Source organism: Helianthus annuus, chromosome 9 (assembly GCF_002127325.2).
Source record: "Helianthus annuus cultivar XRQ/B chromosome 9, HanXRQr2.0-SUNRISE, whole genome shotgun sequence".
Taxonomy (NCBI): Eukaryota; Viridiplantae; Streptophyta; class Magnoliopsida; order Asterales; family Asteraceae; genus Helianthus; species Helianthus annuus.
In genome coordinates this window covers 93,559,612-93,579,669 of record NC_035441.2, presented here as the reverse complement: position 1 = coordinate 93,579,669, position 20,058 = coordinate 93,559,612, and positions in this window count along the sequence as shown.

The following is a 20,058-nucleotide window of genomic DNA, read 5'->3' as shown; positions in this document are numbered from 1 at the left end:
GTTGACTTGCACATCACATACAAGCATCAATGTACAATTTTCATAAAATCAGATCGTTCTTGATGATTTTCTTACTGTTTTACAGATTCGAGATCTTAGAGATGTTGCATGTGCAATCAAGGATGGAAATGATTTTCATGATGTGTTTCTGATTCTATTGATACCATATTTAATGCTTAACTCTAACAAATTCATTGGATCGATTAAAGCCGCAACTTTTAGAACCCTAGTTCAAAATTGGACATATAAAACACCGTGCAAATAAAATTAATGGTAGACATAGGTTAAACGAGTGTATCTGAAGGAAACTTGATGAGATTTGGTAAGAGATATGAACGAATTCGAAATTGAACCAAAACTGTGACTTCCTTCACATGCAGGAGTCCTACGTGCGAAGGACACAAACATTAACCAAAGTCAACTGAACAGTAGTCCTACGCTTCATGTGTCAACCGTTGATTAAGTCATACATAGTATAAGTCTCATTCGTTCCTTTGTTTATCCGTGTCATATGCCTCATAGGTTGAAAAAGTCATACGTGCCAAGTGTTCCTACGTTGTTTGTGTCATCCATTTTTTAAGGGTTCATACGATGTTTGAGTGCTACGTTCCAGAAGGTCATATGCTCTGAATGTGTTATGCTTTCTAATGTGTCATTCGTGGATATCGTGACATGCGCTCCAAGAGACATACATTTTTAGAGTCATACATTTTATAGTCATGCATTCTATGGGTCTCATCTGTGAATTATGATTAACACATTAGATGTTTATATGTTTGTGTGTTTGTTTGGATTATAGATGGTAAAACCAAAGATCTAGAAAGATAAGGACATGAAGCACAACATTATTGCTTTACTGGATGATAAAGATAAGAAAGCGAAACCGTTCAAGATTATGTTTTCGTTTCTAGAGAGGTCAAGAATTTATAAGGCGATCACAGAGGATTGTGTACCATATTAGACGATCCTCAAGGAATTTTGGGATAATGCTAAAATGGAATGTCAACTTACACCACTAGAGATTCACCTGGAAGTTCAGAAGAAGAATAAGGTTATTGTTACTGAAGAATCTATACAAAACAATGATAGAAATATAACCAGTTAGGTTCAAAATCATCTTATTACTTTTTCAAAATAGTTGATTATGGTTCTTATGAAAAACTCGTCAAAGTTGTCACTAGTAGACGAGGGTGTAGTGTTAAAAAGCTAGAGCCTTCCCAGGTTAACCCCATAACCCCAAATAACCAGGCTATAAACACACCAAACTAAACTAGTTTAATACCCGTCCGGTGGACGGGCGTAACAATACCCCACATATATCCCTTTTTAGGGCATCCACATCCATGGGCGAAGGATAAGGTATCTCCGGGGGGCGCCCGACCCCCCGAACTTTTCGATGCGTAGTGTTATGAATAGTACTTTCGTATAGGTATATACGTTGCCGCCCCCCCGGTTTCGCGAAAATTCGGGGGGGCGTGGCTTCGCCAATGTCCACATCAGTTATGACTTTTAAGTGAAAATGCATGGAGATCAACTATTCCAGAACATGAAATGAGGAAACAAAGTACAAAAATAAGTCATTAAATAACTTAACCTCTCTTTGGCACAATGCAGCTTCCTTCTTGAAACACACTGGAATTTAGAAATCCAAAAATTATTCCATGAAAGATATCTTGAAAAAGGTAATAGTGAAAGAAATTAGAACAAACTCTTGATATATAATAAGCATTTTGGTAGAAGAGAAGTTCACCTATTTACAGTTTTGCTTCCAAAGATATTTCTTCGGCAAGAGGCGGACCTGAACGACAATACTTTCTAATGAGTACTTATGAAAGAAAAACTTGGGAGGAAAATACAACTACAAGAAATAGAATTTTCCGATTTTAAAAACACCCGCACCCTAACAAACATATTAAATATGATACAAGAAATAGAACAGTACCGATTTTAAAAGCACCCGCACCCTGACAAACTTATTAAATATGCTACACAAGAAATAGAATTTTACTTGGTTTAATATCAACAAAGTTATCTTCAGTACCATTACACACATGCAGAGACCATGAGATCTACTTAGAAGTTGAAACCAAAACTTTAAATGTAAACCACTTTTGTCAAGAATTAAATATCTTTTTTCTTTTTTTTTTTTGAAAAAGGGCGATTTCATTAAAAATAAACTTAAGCAAGAAGCTCAAGTTTGATACACACACAGAAATAATGGGAAGACATCATACAGGAAAATTAGAAAACTTGAAATAACTCCATGCCTCCCATCTCAAATCCAGAAATCCAGCCCTATTTTTAACCCATATCAATGACCCAGCTTTAATATCTCCAATAAGCTTTTGAATTGATGTTGGTTTTTTTTTAAATCAAATCATTCCTTGATCTCCAAATCATCCAGCATGTTGTCGCCAGTACCACATGAACTGCCCTTCTAATTTCTTTTGACGCGTTGAAATTGTTGACATATTCTAGCATTTCGACTACGCTTAGGAGGTACCGAGGCAAAGGAACCTTCAGCCATCGGAAAATGATGACCCAAACCTTTTGCGCAAATTCACAGATTGCTTTGACTCTCGTATCAACAGAACGCCTCTCTACAGATTGCTTCTCTCTGTTCGGCATTTGAGTAGAAAAACTCGGCATTTATTTCACTAGAAAATATCAACAGGCTAATTAATTAGAAGTAAAAAAAGGAAATTAATGTAGTCTCCAAATCATGATGCGAGGATTTGGATATCATGGATATGAATCGAGTCTCCAAATCATGGGGTAAGAAAGGTGGTCTTGGAAGTATAAGGCGCCACCAGGATACTCAAACCTGCAAATAAATTTGCTAAATAAGATTCAATTCAAACTTAAATCTATAATGCTATAATTGAGAACGATGAACACTAACAAAATCAAAGAACCGGTAAATTGATGATTACCTTCAACAAAGAATAGAAGATGAAGAAGGTCACCTGATGATCAGTTGACAAAACGTCACAAATTCAGTTGGAAAGAAAGCACGAATGCTTAGTGATCTCCTTGTTCGACAGGACCCATAAGAATGTATAGTTTTCCTTGTTCGACAGGACCCATAAGAATGTATAGTTTTAGAAAGAAAACAGGGAATATGACCTTTATTCCTCTCCTTTGAACGAATGTCCGGTGACCAAGAAAGCGCCAGGGGATTTCTTTTGATTTTTCAAGAATGCTTCAGTTGAAAATACGATTTTTTGTTTGCAGCCTGTATATTATATAACAATACTCCTCAACTGAATTGAGACCAGTACCCATGTTTGTAGGAGGATTTAGTTTTAGTCATGGAGATCATGGGCATTAAGGTGGAGGTAACCACATGCTAAAGAAACCGCAAGGAACCGCCCTGAACTGCCATTAGAGCGGTTATTTTTGGGAGTTTAAAGGGCTGAGATTTAATCTCAGCATGATCCGATGGTCGAGATTGATTCAAAAAGTGGTTAGACTTAATGGGAACCATATATATATATAATGGTTCCAGGTAACTGAGACATTTACCTATCCGTTGTGATCTAACAGTCTCTTATATTGCTAAGTTACTCAAATTAACGAACCAAGAAAATTACTGTCTAGATTACACAATTTCGACCAAACCCTTATCTAATTTCCAAACCCTTATAATTGGATTCTTCCCATGGGTGACCTATATGAATTACCAATATCCAACTAAGTTTATCGTTTGCCTACTAAGCATCTAGCCCTAGACTAACGATTGATAGATAGCCTAAAGATCAGTGAAACATATCTAACATGCATAACCTCACAGAAAGACCTAAATCACTTACACACACTCATTCGGACATCAATACTCCACATACAGATTACACTATCACAAGTTCATAAGCAAACCTTACTAAAAACACACTTTCATAACAAAATCAACCAAATCTTTGCATAGTAGTAAGAATCATCCTACCATAACCAGCTATTATGTGGTTAACTACTCATAGTAACAAATAAAGCAACTAAATTCAATGAATACATGACAAAAATTAACAAGAATCAATAATACGAAGGGTGCTAACTCAATAAGGGACAATCTCTTGCCCTCATGTCTATTCTTCTTCCTTGAATCTTCTCCCCAATCTCTAATCTTAAATCCTTGAACTTCAACAGCCCCTTTTCCGCGTTTCTTCTCTTGTTTCGTCTAACCTCTGTTATGGTTTCTGTGAATCTCTTTCTTTATATATGGTCCATCTGCTTTTGGGTTCTTTACTACCCGTATACCCGAACCCAGGTCATGGCCCACAAACAAGGGAAAGTTGTTCCTTGTTACCCTATGGTTTCCAATAGTATGTTGGTGTCTTAAATTGGGGCCCACGATTCTTAACTCTCTTCCATGCACACGGCCCATAAACATAGACTTGGGCCTGCATTCAGCACATCTTCAATAAACTTCAATTCTGGCCCGGAAATCCTCCAATTTACTTAGAAATTTGTAAAATACTCATAAACAAACATTTAAACCATTCCAAATAGAATTTACAACAAATAACTATCAAAATGTAGGTTTTTACGCTATAATAATATGTTGTCTTTCAGACACATCACGAGATATCATTACTCGAAGCTCTTGTCTGTCACACCCCTTTCTAAGGCAGAAGCACGAGGTGTGATCCTGAAAGGTTCTCATTGCATACGAATGGTAAACATACACATGATCATAAAATAACTCCAAGATGCCATTGACATTACATATTCAAAACATAAGTTAAGTTTAGTGTTTACATCACACGACTAATAATTGTTTGAAAAGTTTACAACTTATTACACATACAAACATCAAGGTTTTGATCCTTATATCACCACACAGGATGGAATATAACAACCAAATCCCACAAAATAGGCATAGGAGTCTTGACACAACATGACTAAAAACATAAGAGACATTCTGGAGCAAGAGTAAGACAGCACGTACATCCACTTTAGTTGCCTGAAATACACGTTAGTTTTGGAAAATCGTCAACATAATTTTGGTGTGAATTCATGCAGTTTTGTGTAAACATTTAAGCATTCGTTGTAGAAAACATGCTATGTAATTGTACTGAAATAAGTACTTCTGTAAATGTAAGGAAATCGATATCGCTAATGGTTTGCAAGGCCATTAACATCTGTAATGACATAGGAAGCATCAAAACCATAGGCATTTTACTTGTCGATTCACGACTAGAGACACAAAAGCACTTCTTGGTAAAAGTGTGGCCAAGAGTGTGGTTGCCTGAAACCCATTAGATCTAACCTTTTGTTCCACGGTCTAGGTATATAGTTTGATTAATGGTGCTTATGGCACCCTATTCGTGACATGATCCATAGTATCATTCCTTAGTTTTGTATTCAACATACCATAGTACCTGTATCTTCCCCAAGTTTAGAAAACAAGTAAAAGTTTAAAAGTGGGGACATGAACTCACAACTTTGCGTATCCTGCATCGTAAACTTCACCAGTTGGTTTTGTAGCATGGTGACCCATACGTGTTCTATTAATGTTAGTCACTAGACTTGTATCACAAAAGTACAAGTCACCATCTTTTGTTTATGTATATGTTCTTTGTGCGTTCATTCTTTGTGAGGGTCGTGCCCTTGTTTGTCGGGTTTTGCCCGTTTGTCATGTCTTTACACTTTGAGTATGTATGTTTACTTGTAAATATATATTTTACCTCTCAAGGTAAGAAGTTTACATGATTGTTACTTATATTATTTTACCTTTCAAGGTAAGAAGTTGTTAAAAATAATTTGTATTTTTAACTTTACATGTATGTTACTTATATTATTTTTTCAAAAAAAATAAATATAAGTATTTTGTGAAATAATATTCTCAATATTATTTTTGTACAAGTATACTTAGGAAAGTATACTTGTATTTTATGTAAATACTTGTGTATTTTGTATTATTCGCCAAAAATCAATACTTTGATTTTTATTACTTTCCTGAATTATATTTCTTAAAAATAATGTATTTTTAAGTCTTGTAGGAAATATATATATTTTGTCATGTCATAAAAGATATATATAATGATTCTTGTTATCCACCCAATTTTTGTATAAATTCCATTACTTGGTAAAGGTTATATATTTGTCCAAAAATATATATTTAAGTCCATAGGTGTCCATGTGTGGTCCAAATTCAGTAATATGCTATGGAATGTATTTCTGTAAATATATTTTCTTGTATTTGTCCATATACCTCCTTGTGAGAGATTTGTATACTTGTATACTTATGTATTCTCATGTGTTTGTATGTGTATTTTGGTATTTATACTCCATGAGAGTATTTAGTGTATTTTCAAGTCCTTAATACACTACTACATATATTACACGTAATATACACTTAGCACAAATTTTTGGTGATAACTAAATATATATATTTTTCCCTAAAAATATACATACTTAATATAATTTTTAACTTGAAGAAATCATCATTTCTTAACTTGAATTTTTACACAAAAATTAGGGAAACCTTGTGATGAAACAGTGGTTAACCAAGGGAGGTTAATTCACTTGTCTCGTCAAGTAGGTTTAATCCCTTCTTTCCGAGGATCGGTGGCAAGACCGTCAGCTGGGCTGTCTCCTGCAGAAGGAAAACACACCGTGACTCGTAACAAGGAGGAAAAGGTGGGGGTGCTCCTTGTTACCACTCTCCGGCGTGAGAATCAGTAATTTGCTTGAGAAGCAAAGTGTGTGATAATAGTAGTTGTGAGAGAGTTGAGAAGCGATACCTTAAACCTGGTTTGGGATGGGTATTAATAGCCGAGGAGTAAAGGAGGGTAGCTGAGTGGTCAGACTGACGACGCACCGGCCTTATGCAGGTGTGTCAGGCTTGTCGGCTGTGGAGGTGAAACCACGTCCTACTGTGGTGTAAGTCTGTTGCTTACGTATGGGCTGACAGGCGACTGTCATTGGTGCCACTTGCACTGTGGTGTCAGTCCCACTTGCCTCGTGGGCAGGATGCGCTACCGCGCCGCATCACTACCTTCGGTAACTGTTGTTGTTTCCACGTTCTCATTCTGGCGAAGACTACGGGATGTGGTGCCAGGCCGCATCGCCATTTGTGGTGACTGTTGCTGTTGCCCAAATCCCTTGTCATGACGAAAATGTTCATAGGATGCGGTGCTAGCCGCATCGCTATGTGTACACCCATTTTCATACACAAGGTAAGTCTTCTCATCACTTGACCGATTGGATTTGACCGCTTTGTCCGCGCGTGCCCGTACGGACACAGATAAGTTCTTGCCGGTGGGGGTTTTTGATAAGGGTAATGGTCACTCGCGGCTATGCTGGCGCGAGATTCGGGACCATACCCCTTCAAGTCCCCCCCAGTCTAGTGTTGTCTCCTCATGCAAGTTGCATGTTGGAGGAATACTGGACTATGAGGTCGATTGGGTACTTTGGAGTTTGGAGAAGATTCTAGGCCATGCTGATGGCTCCTGCTTCAAGAAAATCAAGCTGGGGATCCGGTAGAGTCGTGTGACGTCTCTTCCGTACCGATGAGCAAGTTCCGTCTGATGCGGAATTCTCAGCCGAGGATTTTGATCCGGTAGTATGGTGTACCCTTTTCTGATGTCATCAAGGTTGGTTGCCACCTGTTGGTGTGTCGAACCAACCTTTGAGATCGTGACTGAAGATGTCAGTGGCCGCAACTCTAGTTGTAACCTCTGCGGAAGCGGATGCAATGCTGTAAGTGCCTTGCTCTTGCTTTATGTTTATCAACTGGACATGTAACAATGATCCCTATTTTGTGGGGTGTTCGTGTTCTTCCAGTTTAGCTCTCAAGTAACCGCACGTCCTTTGCGGTTACCTCGTTCCGTTACATTGTTGGCCATGTTTGGTCGAACAATGTGGGGAACTTGCGTCATTGTTGGCCATGTTTGGTCGAACAATGTGAATCGTTCACTTATGTTAGGTCCCGGTTTTCACTCCGAAACGATTGCGTAACGACACGTTCAACGTGCGGAATCCGTGAACGTGCATGACCGAACACAAGATCGTACAATTTAACGTGATTCTTATTGATCAATCTAACAATTACAAGCTCCAGGAATCACGATTTGCCACTTTCTCTCTCTAGACTCTCTCTCTAGCCCCAAAGCTCTCCAAGTATCTAATGTGGCAAAAGTCTCTAAAGAAAACCCTAAAGCTCCTTTATATAGGCCAAGGCTTATAAGAGATTCCATCTTATTTACAAGATTGCCACTTTGCCTTTTTCTTACAAATTACAACATAAAGCTTTGTTTTCTTCTCAATCTGCTACGAACTGGATTGACGGAGGCGATAGACATTACTACACTAACAGACTCCCCCTTGGATATTGCCGCAGTCAATCTTGTAGCATCTTGTCTTTTCTCTCTCTCTCTTTGAGTCTTCTTGAAGGTTTGACGGTATCAGCAACCATAGACTCCCTCTTTCTCGAACAGAATCCCCGTGGATCTGTTTTTGACTTCAGTTGCTCCCCCTCTCGCTTAGACTCTTTTTCTTCAGGCTCCCCCTTTCGTCAACCTTCTGTGCTTTTGGGATCGACACCTGGCTTTCCGGATACAAGCTCCTCCAAGATAGTTATCTGGCTCTTTGAATCCACGCTTCCTCTTGCGTTGAGCACGTCTTCAGACTCCCCCTTAGACTCAGCTGTCGGGGATCGTAGTCTGGCCTTTACAGGTTCACAAGTTCAGGATTAATTCCTGGCTCTATTCTGCATCTGCTCAGGATTTGAAACCTGGTTAACCTGCACATCCTCTACCTCAACATAAGTTTTACAAATTTATAACACTTAGATTTAAGAAACTTACTGGTAGAAATCATTCATTCATTAATCTGTAAAGTTACATCAAGTTCAAATGAATGACCTTGATTAACTAACCACACAATCTTTCAAAACATTTGTATATAACATTCAAAGTTTTCAACATATTCTCCCAATCCAATGTAGTTCATCATGTTTAACACTCAGGAATTTGAATATCAGTTCTTCAGCATCAGTTGTCGAAAATCTTTTTGAATTTTCAAAATTTTATGCTAAAACACTCCGAAAATCTTTTTGGATTTTTGTTTTTAGAGAAATGCAGTAAAGAAATATATACAGACAATATTTTTGTGAGTTTGTGTAAGAGGATCATATCGGTTCTTGATACAAACACTAGCACCGTTAAGCTTTAATCATTTTAAGTTCTAAACTATTCACATAGATTGACGATATAGTTGTCCTCTTAAACTCAATCTAAAAACTTTCGAAATGCTTACCGATACGTTAAGGTGTGTTAATTTTTCACTAAATTCTTATAGACCCCACGATCTCAGCATATCCCCTCAGCATGCAATACACTGACTCAAGTAATGCCTTTAAACTTTCATCAACTGTGATATGTGCGAAAACAAAGCAGAATGTTTAAACATTAACAATCAGGTCGATACTTCCGTATACGCAGAGAAAGTCCAATGTTTAAACAAAATAAGAAAATAAAAACAAGTTGAAATTGTTTAGGCTTTAACCACCAGGTCGATACTTCCGTATACGCAGAGGTGATCCAAAGCTTAAACGAAACACCAAAGAAAATAAAGCAGAACGTTTAGGCAATAACATCCAGTTCGATACTCACGTATACGCAGAGGATGTCCAATGCTTAAACAAAATAAAGAAATAAAACAAGTTTAAATCTTTGCAAAATAAAGTGCACAATCACAGTGACTTTTCAGCAAGTTGTGAAAGTTCACAAACTGACCGGTTTTTATGCTCTTTTAGCATTCAGCGATTACTGAGTAGGTACACAATCATGAAGGACAAAACTAAGTACTATGCTTTCAACCATGTTTCCCACTAGAACTATGCTTTTTCATTTAGTTTGTATCGTTATCGCAAATCTACTAGTCTAGCTGAGCCTATCGTCACATCCTTAGTGAGACCGTTTATCACATTTGACATTTCATTTCTTTAGCATGCTGTGATAGTCCACTGATGTACAATCATTTCCTCTTTTCTCAACAAAACTCACTTTTTATTTTTCAATGTTTTTGGCATTTTCTGGTTTTATCATGTTTTTGTATTTTTCAAATTTTCAAAATTTCTAAAAATTTTCTTACTCCCCCTAAATCAAAATATATTTCAATTTTGATTTTCTGGGAAAACTTGAAAACAATATACTGTACAAATAACATGAAAAACTGATGAGAATTGCCTCAATTCGCCATCCACTTGGCATAAACAATCAGAACTCCCCCTAACAACAAACTATTTTACCATTATGATCTCAAAACACTTAAGTTTGTTTTAATCAAAATGGTTTTTCCGGAAAATTTGTTTTATTTGTCTTTTCACAAACTTGGGGTTTCATCACATTGTTCTTTAATCACTTCCTGAAAAATTTAACACTTATAGGTTCAATCAACAATATCACTTGTAAGAAAGTTAACTCAAGTACAACTTAATGTCCTTGATTAACCACTTGTAGGTCGAAATATCACAAACGTGAATTTCTCAAGAAAGATGCCAATTCCTACTCCCCACTTACCAACCTGGGAGTTCCGGCAAGTCAGGATTTCACTTGAACAGATTCACCCAAGCCTGACTAGCCTTGGGTTTGACAGTTTTTACCTCAACAGATGGCTCTTCTGGTTTGGACGAATCAGAATCATTGCCAGAACGTGGCTCTTTTGACTTTGACAAGTCAAATTCATCGCCTGATTGTAGCTCTTTTGTTTCCGAAGAAACAGATTCATCGTCAACCTTCATTGGTACACAATTCTTACTTGATCTAGGTTTTCCAAACTTATTAGCCTGTGAAATGAATAATCTTTCATAGTCTCTTTTATACTCGAAAACCTTGATAAAGATTTTGTCTGAAAAATTAACTTTCTTTGATTGTTTATCTTCTCTTTTTCTTTCCCTTTTGTCCTCAGATTTGTATCTAATGAATCTGTTTTGCTAGACTTGTCATTCTTTTGAGAGCAAAACGGTTTATCAGAACTTTTATCTGTTTTACCCGTTGTATTCGAGGACAAAATCTTTTCCAAATATTCTCTAGCTTTCTTTCTCTTCTTCCTCAGTCGATCTTTCTGCCCTTGTGATAATTTCACTTTCTCCTTTTTCTTTTTCTGTCTTTTGGGCTTTTCTTCAATTTCGACTGATTTCTTCATCATTTTCTGAGATTCTGCCCTCGATCTTTCCTTTGATTTCATTGGGCAATCTCTTGCAATATGACCTCTGATGTGGCATTCATAGCACCTTCTCGTTTCAAATCTTTGACTTTGGCAGTTAACAGCAATGTGTCCTTGATAGCCATAAGTGTAACACACTCTGTTATCATACCTTTCCTCACTTTCATACCTCACACCATTTTCATACCACACACTTAGATCATAGCATTGAGTTGCCTTGTGGTAATCATTTCTCCTCTTGTATCCTTGATTTGGCATTTGAGCACTGTGGTCAAACCTGCACCACTTATTACCAACTTTTTGTGAGTTTTTATTTTCAGATTTTTGTAATTTTTCATAATGATTGGATGACTGAACTGATGAGCTTTTATTTTTATTTTGAAATTTTTTTGAATTTTTAACTTTTTGTTTTTGTTCTACATTCTTCTTAACAGGTTTTTGCTTTGAGCATTCACCTATTTCAGTAGAATGTAAAACAGTATCTTTAAATTTTACTTTTAATTCAAAAATATTTTTCTTTTCTCATTTTTCTTATTTTCATCATCCGTTTTATCATCACAATCTTCAATTTTGATTTTGTCAAAATTTGTGACATTGTCACTTATTGGAACATAATTGATCGGTTTTGGACATAATTGTTCAAATATTGCTGATGAGGTCACAAAACCTTTCAATTTCTTTTCTAGCTCATCAATTTTATTTCTACCAATCTCAACTTCTTTCTCAAGTTGAGTGATTTTCTCAAGATGAGAATTTATTGCCTTTTCATTTTCAATTTTCTTCTCTTCAAAAATAGATTTTTCATTTTCTAAAATTTTTATTTGATTTTGAAAATCTGTTTCTTTTTCTTTTAACAATTTATTTTCTAGTTTTATCCAAGAAACATCTTTATTTTCAATTTTAATCTTTTCAAAATCTTTTTCACTTTTCAATTTTTCATTTTCTAAAAATGTTATCTTATTTTGAAATTCTTTTTCTTTTTCTTTTAAGTTTTTGTTTTCCAATGTCAAACTCTCCACATCCTTCAAGAGTTTAACATTGCCTGCTTCAGATTTTTCACACTTGGAGCACACAACTTCACATTTTGAACTTTCATCTTTCTCTTTTATTTCTCTTCACCACCTACCCACCATTCTTTCTGTCTGGCTTCTTCTTCATCAGCAAATTGCTGGATAAAAGCATCAATAATAATGGAATTTGGATCAACTGCAATGTTTCCATTGGGATCAAGGTAACATTTTTTATCAGCATCACATCGCATCGCTTCCTTAGCTTCTTTGAATGTACGAGAGATTCTGAGCAACCTGGTTTGAGCTTTCATTTTTCTGTTGATGAATTTTTCTTCTTCTGTTCTGGTGTCTTTGAAAGGAACAATTTTTTCCATGATTTTATATCCTTGAATTACCTCAGATCACCTGCAAACAAACAAACGATCAGTTTAAACAATATCAATCAACTAAATTTGACGGGAGGTTGATCGGTCAAACAGAATGCTGGTCGATCGGATAGGTTGCTGTTCGATCGGACGGGAAAGCTGTTCGATTGGTTGGACAAAGCTGCTAGCCGATCGGTTGGGAACTTGCTAGCTGATCGGTTGGTAACTTGCTAGCTGACCGGTTGGACTGGCCGAACGGTTAGGCTGTCCGATAGAAGACACTACACAACACGACAAAAGTGTTGTCCGATCGGTCGGGATTTTTGAATCGGGTGGTGACGCTGTCCGATCGGTTGGAGCTGCTGTCCGATCGGCTGGCGCTTCGCGACAAAAATTATGTTGTTCGATCGGCTTGCACTTCAACCAATGGCACTAAAAGTCAAAGCTTGACCGATCGGTTGGTGATGCTTTGAATAGAGTGAGTTGTCCGATTCAATGGCACTACACGACAAACTAATAACTCAATCGGCTGACACTTTGACTACTTTGACTTCAACACTTTCACTTGCACACTAAACAATGTCCGACAATTAATTCTTCACATGCAAACCTTTTGCCTTTATTGAGTCACCAAAATATTCATGTGATTTCTGTCAACTTTCACGATCCACTTTTTCAAACAAATGATCTAGAATCCTATTGAGCCTCACAATCCACTTAAAACAAATCTAATTGGACCTCAATGATTTCACTGTTTTTTTTTTGAACGGCAAAAACGCTTTATATATAAATATAAAGAGCCAGCTAGAAACTGGAGGACAAACAAAAAAAAACCCCAACACAAAAAAGCGACACGACCCACCCTACAACGGGAAACTACAACAAGTCTACAATATCAAAGACGACCCATTTATCCCACTTCAGAGATGGCCGATTCGATCTAATGCTAACCCAAAGGAAGGCGTCTTCTTTTATAAGGTCCACTAACTTCCGAGTCGCAATGAAGTTCCCTTCAAAAACCATTTGGTTCCTGGCGTGCCATATCCTCCATGTTGTTGCTAGAGTAACTGTTTGCACCACTCTTTTCCACGTTCCCGATCCCGGATTCGTAGCTATGTTCTCCACTATGCCTTTCAGCGAGCTCAAATCTGAAGGAACCGGAATCCTCATCCAAACGCATATCTGCCACCAGATGCTTCTAGACCAAAGACAGTTTGCAAACACATGGTTTGTATCTTCAATACTATACCCACATCTGTCGCAAAGGATGTTCGGAATTTCCACTCCACGGTCGCCGAGCTCCTTTTTTGCTGCAACTTTCCCCAATAACGCCCTCCATAGCAGATATTTACTTTTTAACGGCGCCCACGAGTTCCACACTAAGGCTGCATTATCATCTGTTATTAAGTTTACGGTCATTAAATCGGACCGTAAGCACCTAGCTGAGAAGTCCACCATGTCTTTGTTTTCCCACACCCACATATCTTTGTTACCTTTAATGATCACTTGCTGTAATTGGTTCATCAAGGCACTTAGTTGGGCCCATTCATTACTTGTAGTTGGGTTTTTTGTCCACTCCCAACTCCATTGTATGTTCGTACCTGTACCCGACCAATAATCTTTAACCTTCCCATTTTTATTTTTCGCAAGCCGATATAAATCTGGGTAGGACACTTTTAGCGGATTCGGAGTCAGCCAAACATCACCCCAAAACCGAATAGTTACTCCATCTCCGATAGAGACCTTCATCTTGTCTTGGATGTTAATATCATACTTTTTAAGCTCATCGCCCACCACCCCTATGTCTTTCCATATACCCGGAACCGACTTCTTGCAAGGGATCATGTATTTATCTAGAACTGATTTGTGAATAGAGTTCACAACCGAGTTCCAAAGTTGATTGGGCTCGTTTTTGTACCTCCACCACCATTTCGCCAACATAGTGAGATTAAAATCCCCTATTCCTCCCAAACCAGTTCCACCATATGCTTTCGGTTTTATCATCTTCTCCCACTTAACCCATCTCAATTTTTGACCGTTTCCCGTTTTACCCCAAACAAAATCTCTTCTTAGCCCTTCCATTTTCTTTATCACCGACTTAGGAGCATGAAATAAAGATAGATAATAAGAGGGAATAGTACCAAGGACGGCTTTCGCGAGGGTTACCCGACCTGCAAACGATAAATTTCTCGCCTTCCAAGTTGAAAGTTTCTTGTTAATTTTCTCCACTACCGGTTGCCAATGCCTCGCGCACTTCATGTTCGCCCCAATTGGGACCCCAAGGTACATAAAAGGAAATTTCCCTGCTTCACAATTTACCACCCGGGCCAACCGAGAAACCTCCACCTCATCCACACCCACCCCGTATAATTGGCACTTCTTGTGATTAACTTTTAACCCCGAAACGAGATAAAGGCATCTAAGAAAGCGATTAATACTTACCGCGTTGTGCTCCGACCATTCCCCGATGAAGAGAACGTCATCCGCGTAGCAAAGGTGAGAGAGAACGGGCCCGTCATTTGGAAGTTTGACCCCATGAAATAGCCCAAGTAACAAAGCTTTCTTCATAAACATATTAACGACTTCCATTGCTAATATAAACAAAAGTGGTGACATCGGGTCGCCTTGCCTCAAACCTCTTTTGAAAGAAAATTCCCCCGTTGGTGACCCGTTAATCAGAACTGAACCCCTACCCGACTTTAGGCATCCATTTATCCAGCCGATCCATTGCTCAGGAAACCCCATAAACTTCATCATTTTGAACAGGAATTTCCAATTCAAGGAGTCGTAAGCCCGTTGAAAATCAACTTTATAAATCATTATCTTCTTTTTATTTTTCTTTGCCCATGAAATAGTCTCGCTCACAATAAGAGGGCTATCTAGGATGTTTCGACCTCCCACAAACGCCGATTGAGTTTGAGAGATAACACCATCCATAACTCTCTTGAGGCGGTTTGAAAGGATTTTAGATAGAATCTTATACATAGAACTGATCAAGGATATAGGACGATAGTCGCCAAAGTTCTGTGGGTCAGAAACTTTAGGGATCAGGGCGACAAAAGACGGGTTGCAGCCGAAACTAATCTCACCCGTCGCATGGAAGTCAGTAAGCATAGCCAGAATAGCCGGTTTGATATGCTCCCAGAACCGTTTATAAAATTTTATTGTGAAGCCATCTGGCCCAGGAGCCTTCCCGCCATCACAATCCTTTAGCGCGGACCATATCTCGTCATAGGAGAAGCAAGAAACCAAGGCAGTAGCTTGTTCATTAGAAATTTTGGGTAGCCCGGAGTCGGCGAAAGACGGGCGTCTTCTGATAGGTTCAGAAAATTGTTTCTTGAACCATTTTCTGAACTCCTCTTTAATCGCAGTTGGCTCCGAAACCCATACGCCTCCAATAAGTAAGCCATTGACTCTATTTCGAGCCTTGTTGAAATTGATAATTTTGTGAAAGAAAGCTGTGTTTTCGTCCCCAAGTTTAACCCATTTAAGCCGCGCCTTTTGCTTTAGGTCCTTAACTCTCGCGATCTCGATAATGTCAGATTTTCAATATCAAATGAACTGAAACTCTTGTTTAGACTGTTTGTAAGATTCCTAGATCAAATCCACAAAACTAATGTCTATTGGACCGACGACTTGTATTGTGCTGACAAAATTGAATAATTTGCACGTTGTCCTTGATTATTAATGAGAACTATATCAGTTGATCAGAACAATTGCAGAATATGTTGACTTAAATGACAAGTATTGCTAACCGATTGGTTGAATATGTCGGTCGATCGGACAGGAATGCTAGCGGATCGGCTGGCTTGTCCGATCGGTCAGGTCAACGAAGTCAAAGTATTAAATGTATGGCAGTGTTGCAGTGGAACGGACAGGCTGTTCGATCGGTTATGTTGTCCGATTGGTCAGCAGTCAACAAGTCAACAACTTAAAGAATATAACCTGATGTATTGGAATGGACAGGCTGTTCGATCGAACAGCTTGTTCGATCAAGTAATCACTGATGCTGTTCGATCAAGAATGCTCTTCGTTTTAAGTCACAAAACGACAAAATTCTTTATCGATCGGCTGACACGTTTATTATTTGACATCAAATTGTGATGTTCAACATTTTCACATGCAATTGCAGAATTAATGGCCGACAGAATTAATACATATCATGATCTCATTTGGCCGAATAAATCATATCACACAATCAGATCACTGATGTGGATCGATCGGTTAATGAAAATAATAGAAAATAGGGAGATGAACAGAAAGAAAAATAGAGAGGAGGATAGATAAATAATTCTTGCATAAAAACTTCGAACACCATAATCCTCCATATATGGAGATACAAGAAAAAGGAAAACATCAATTAGATCCTACAATTACGTGGAGATGACAGGTAACAATCCTAATCATTCCTTTATTCTTGCACCTTTATAAAAATAATAAAAAAGTGTATCCATTCTAAAAAATAGACATGATTGACAACTCATGCATGAACTGCATGTTGAACGGGTTCTTCCTTTGATTTAGCCTTGGGTTCAACGGTCACATAACAATCCACCCCGCTTGGAATCACCTTGTCCTCAAGGTGAAAATCTGGGTAGGCTCGAACGAAACGCCACTTAGTTTCCCATGTTGCCTCCTCCCGTGGTCGACCTCGCCATTTAACTAGTAGCTCCGTTTTAGGACGGTATTTTCCCTTTTGTACAACCCGTTCCTCAAGAATTTCTTCCGGTTGCATAATAGTAGGTGAGACCACCGCCTCGCTGCTTGTGACGGGAGCCATATCTGGGGTCGTTCCGACAAAACGCCTAAGTAAACTTACATGAAACACGTCGTGAATGAGAGAGCCTGGAGGTAACTCTACCCGGTATGCAACCGATCCCACCCGATTCAAGATTTTGTATGGCCCGAAAAAACGTGGACTAAGTTTTGCCGAGGAACGATTGACCACACTAGCCTGACGGTAGGGTTGTAGTTTAATGTAAACCAAATCACCTTCACTGAATTCCACTTCTCGGCGATGGCGATCGGAAGCGACTTTCATACGGTTCTGAGCTGTGAGAAGGTTGGATCGAAGCTGCCTTAAAACTTCATCCCGGTCATTTAGGTATGTCTCCACTTCCTGAACTTGGGCTGTACCCCGAATGTATGGGATTAATTTAGGCGGTACCCGGCCATACACAACCTGAAACGGCATCATCTTTGTAGAAGCATGGGTCGAAGTGTTGTAACTATACTCCGCCCAAGGAAGCCATTCGTGCCATTTTTTTGGGTTGTCACCTGTGAAGCATCTTAAATATTGTTCGAGGGTCCGGTTAACTACTTCCGTTTGGCCGTCCGTTTGTGGGTGATAACTCGAACTCATACACAAAACCGTTCCTTGTAATTTGAAAAGGGCTTGCCAAAAAGAGCTGATAAATACCTTGTCACGGTCGCTAATGATAGTCGATGGAATCCCATGCAATCGTACAACTGAATTCACAAATTCCCGAGCAACGGTTGCCGCCGTAAACGGATGACGGAGGGGTATAAAATGCGCATACTTAGACAACCGATCAACCACCACCATAATCACTGAAAATCCATTAGAAATCGGCAGACCCTCTATGAAATCCATGCTTATATCTTCCCACACTCGTTCGGGAATTGGTAACGGTTGTAGTAACCCTGCTGGTTTCATGTTATCCGACTTGAACCTTTGGCACGTTTGACACTCACGTATGTGTTTCTTCACTGACGTTTTCAACCCTTCCCACCAAAAATTACTTCGTATCTTGGCTAGTGTCTTATGAAGACCGAAGTGGCCACCTTCAGGTGACGAGTGTCCGAGATTCAAAACAGTAACTAACAATGGAGAAGACGGGCTTAATAAGATTGCACTGTCACGAAACCACACCCCATCTCTATTATAAACCCGTCCACTTGAGCTTGCATGCAATGAAGTGGGTAATTTACTGTAATAAGGGTCGAGACTAACCTCTTTTTTTATGTCAGACCATAAGGTGGTAGAGGGGTATGATAGGGACATAAGTTGAAGTTCGTAACAGCGAGATAAGGCGTCTGCCCCACGGTTTGTAGCCCCTGGTTTATACTCAATTTTGTAATCGTATCCCAAAAGCTTTGGTAGCCACCTCGCTTGTGCCGGGGTAGTAATGCGTTGCTCCAATAGGTACTTTAGGCTGAGATGATCGGTCTGGACGACAAACGGGCGGCCGAGCAGATAAGGTCGCCACTTACGTACTGCTTTGACAACAGCGAGCATCTCTTTCTCATAAGTGGACCATGATAACACAACCCCCTTTAAAGGTGCGCTAAAATAGGCAAGCGGCTTCCCATTCTGAGTTAGAACGGCGCCTATACCTACGCCACTCGCGTCACATTCAATGGTAAAAGGTTTAGACCAATCCGGCAAGCCCAACGTTGGTGCCGAAGTGAGAGCAGTTTTGAGCGATTCAAAGGCCTTGTGAGCCGCCTCATTCCATATAAAGGGTCCTTTTCCGACCAATTTATGTAGCGGAGCGGCAATACTACCAAACCCCTTAATGAACTTCCGATAATACCCTGCGAGACCCAAAAATCCCCGTACCCCTTTGGCGGTAGTAGGAACCGGCCAGGATAGTACCGCGTCGATCTTTGCCCTTTCGACTGAGACACCATTAGAGTTGATTACATGGCCCAAATAATTCACTTCTTTCACCCCAAAACAACATTTAGAGGAGTTAGCAAAAAGTCGATTAGCTTTAAGAATGCCCAGGACCACTTGTAAGTGTCTGACATGGTCATCAATGGACTTGGAATAAACTAATATATCATCAAAAAACACCAATACGAACTTACGAAGATGTTGACGGAAAAGGTCATTCATGAGACATTGGAAAGTAGCCGGAGCATTGGTAAGTCCAAACGGCATGACGACGAACTCATAGTGCCCCTCATGTGTCCGAAATGCCGTCTTATGGATGTCGCCATCTCTTACTCGTATCTGATGGTACCCCGACCGAAGATCAAGTTTAGAGAAAATCGTCGCACCAAAGAGTTCATCGAGAAGTTCATCGATCATAGGAATAGGATATTTGTCCTTAACTGTAATATCGTTGATCGCCCGATAGTCAACACAAAACCTCCAAGTACCATCCGATTTTTTAACAAGTAACACCGGGGAGGAAAACGGACTATGACTAGGCCGTATTAACCCCTGTTGGAGCAACTCCCTCACCTGTCTTTCAATCTCATTTTTCTGATAATACGGTTGGCGATATGGCCGAGAGCTAACCGGCCCGGATCCAGGTAGCAGTGGTATGCTGTGGTCTTGAGAACGCTTAGGAGGAAGTCCCGAGGGTTGGTGAAAAACCCCATCAAATTCGGTTAGAACCGACTGAATATCTGGACAAGGTGTATGAGTGTGTAATGGTTCATCGAAGACAGGACTAATCTGAAAGAGCATTGCTACTCCATCTAGCCCCATGCATTCCTTTGATTTTAAAGCACCCAACTCTGACCCTTTCAACCCTTGTAAT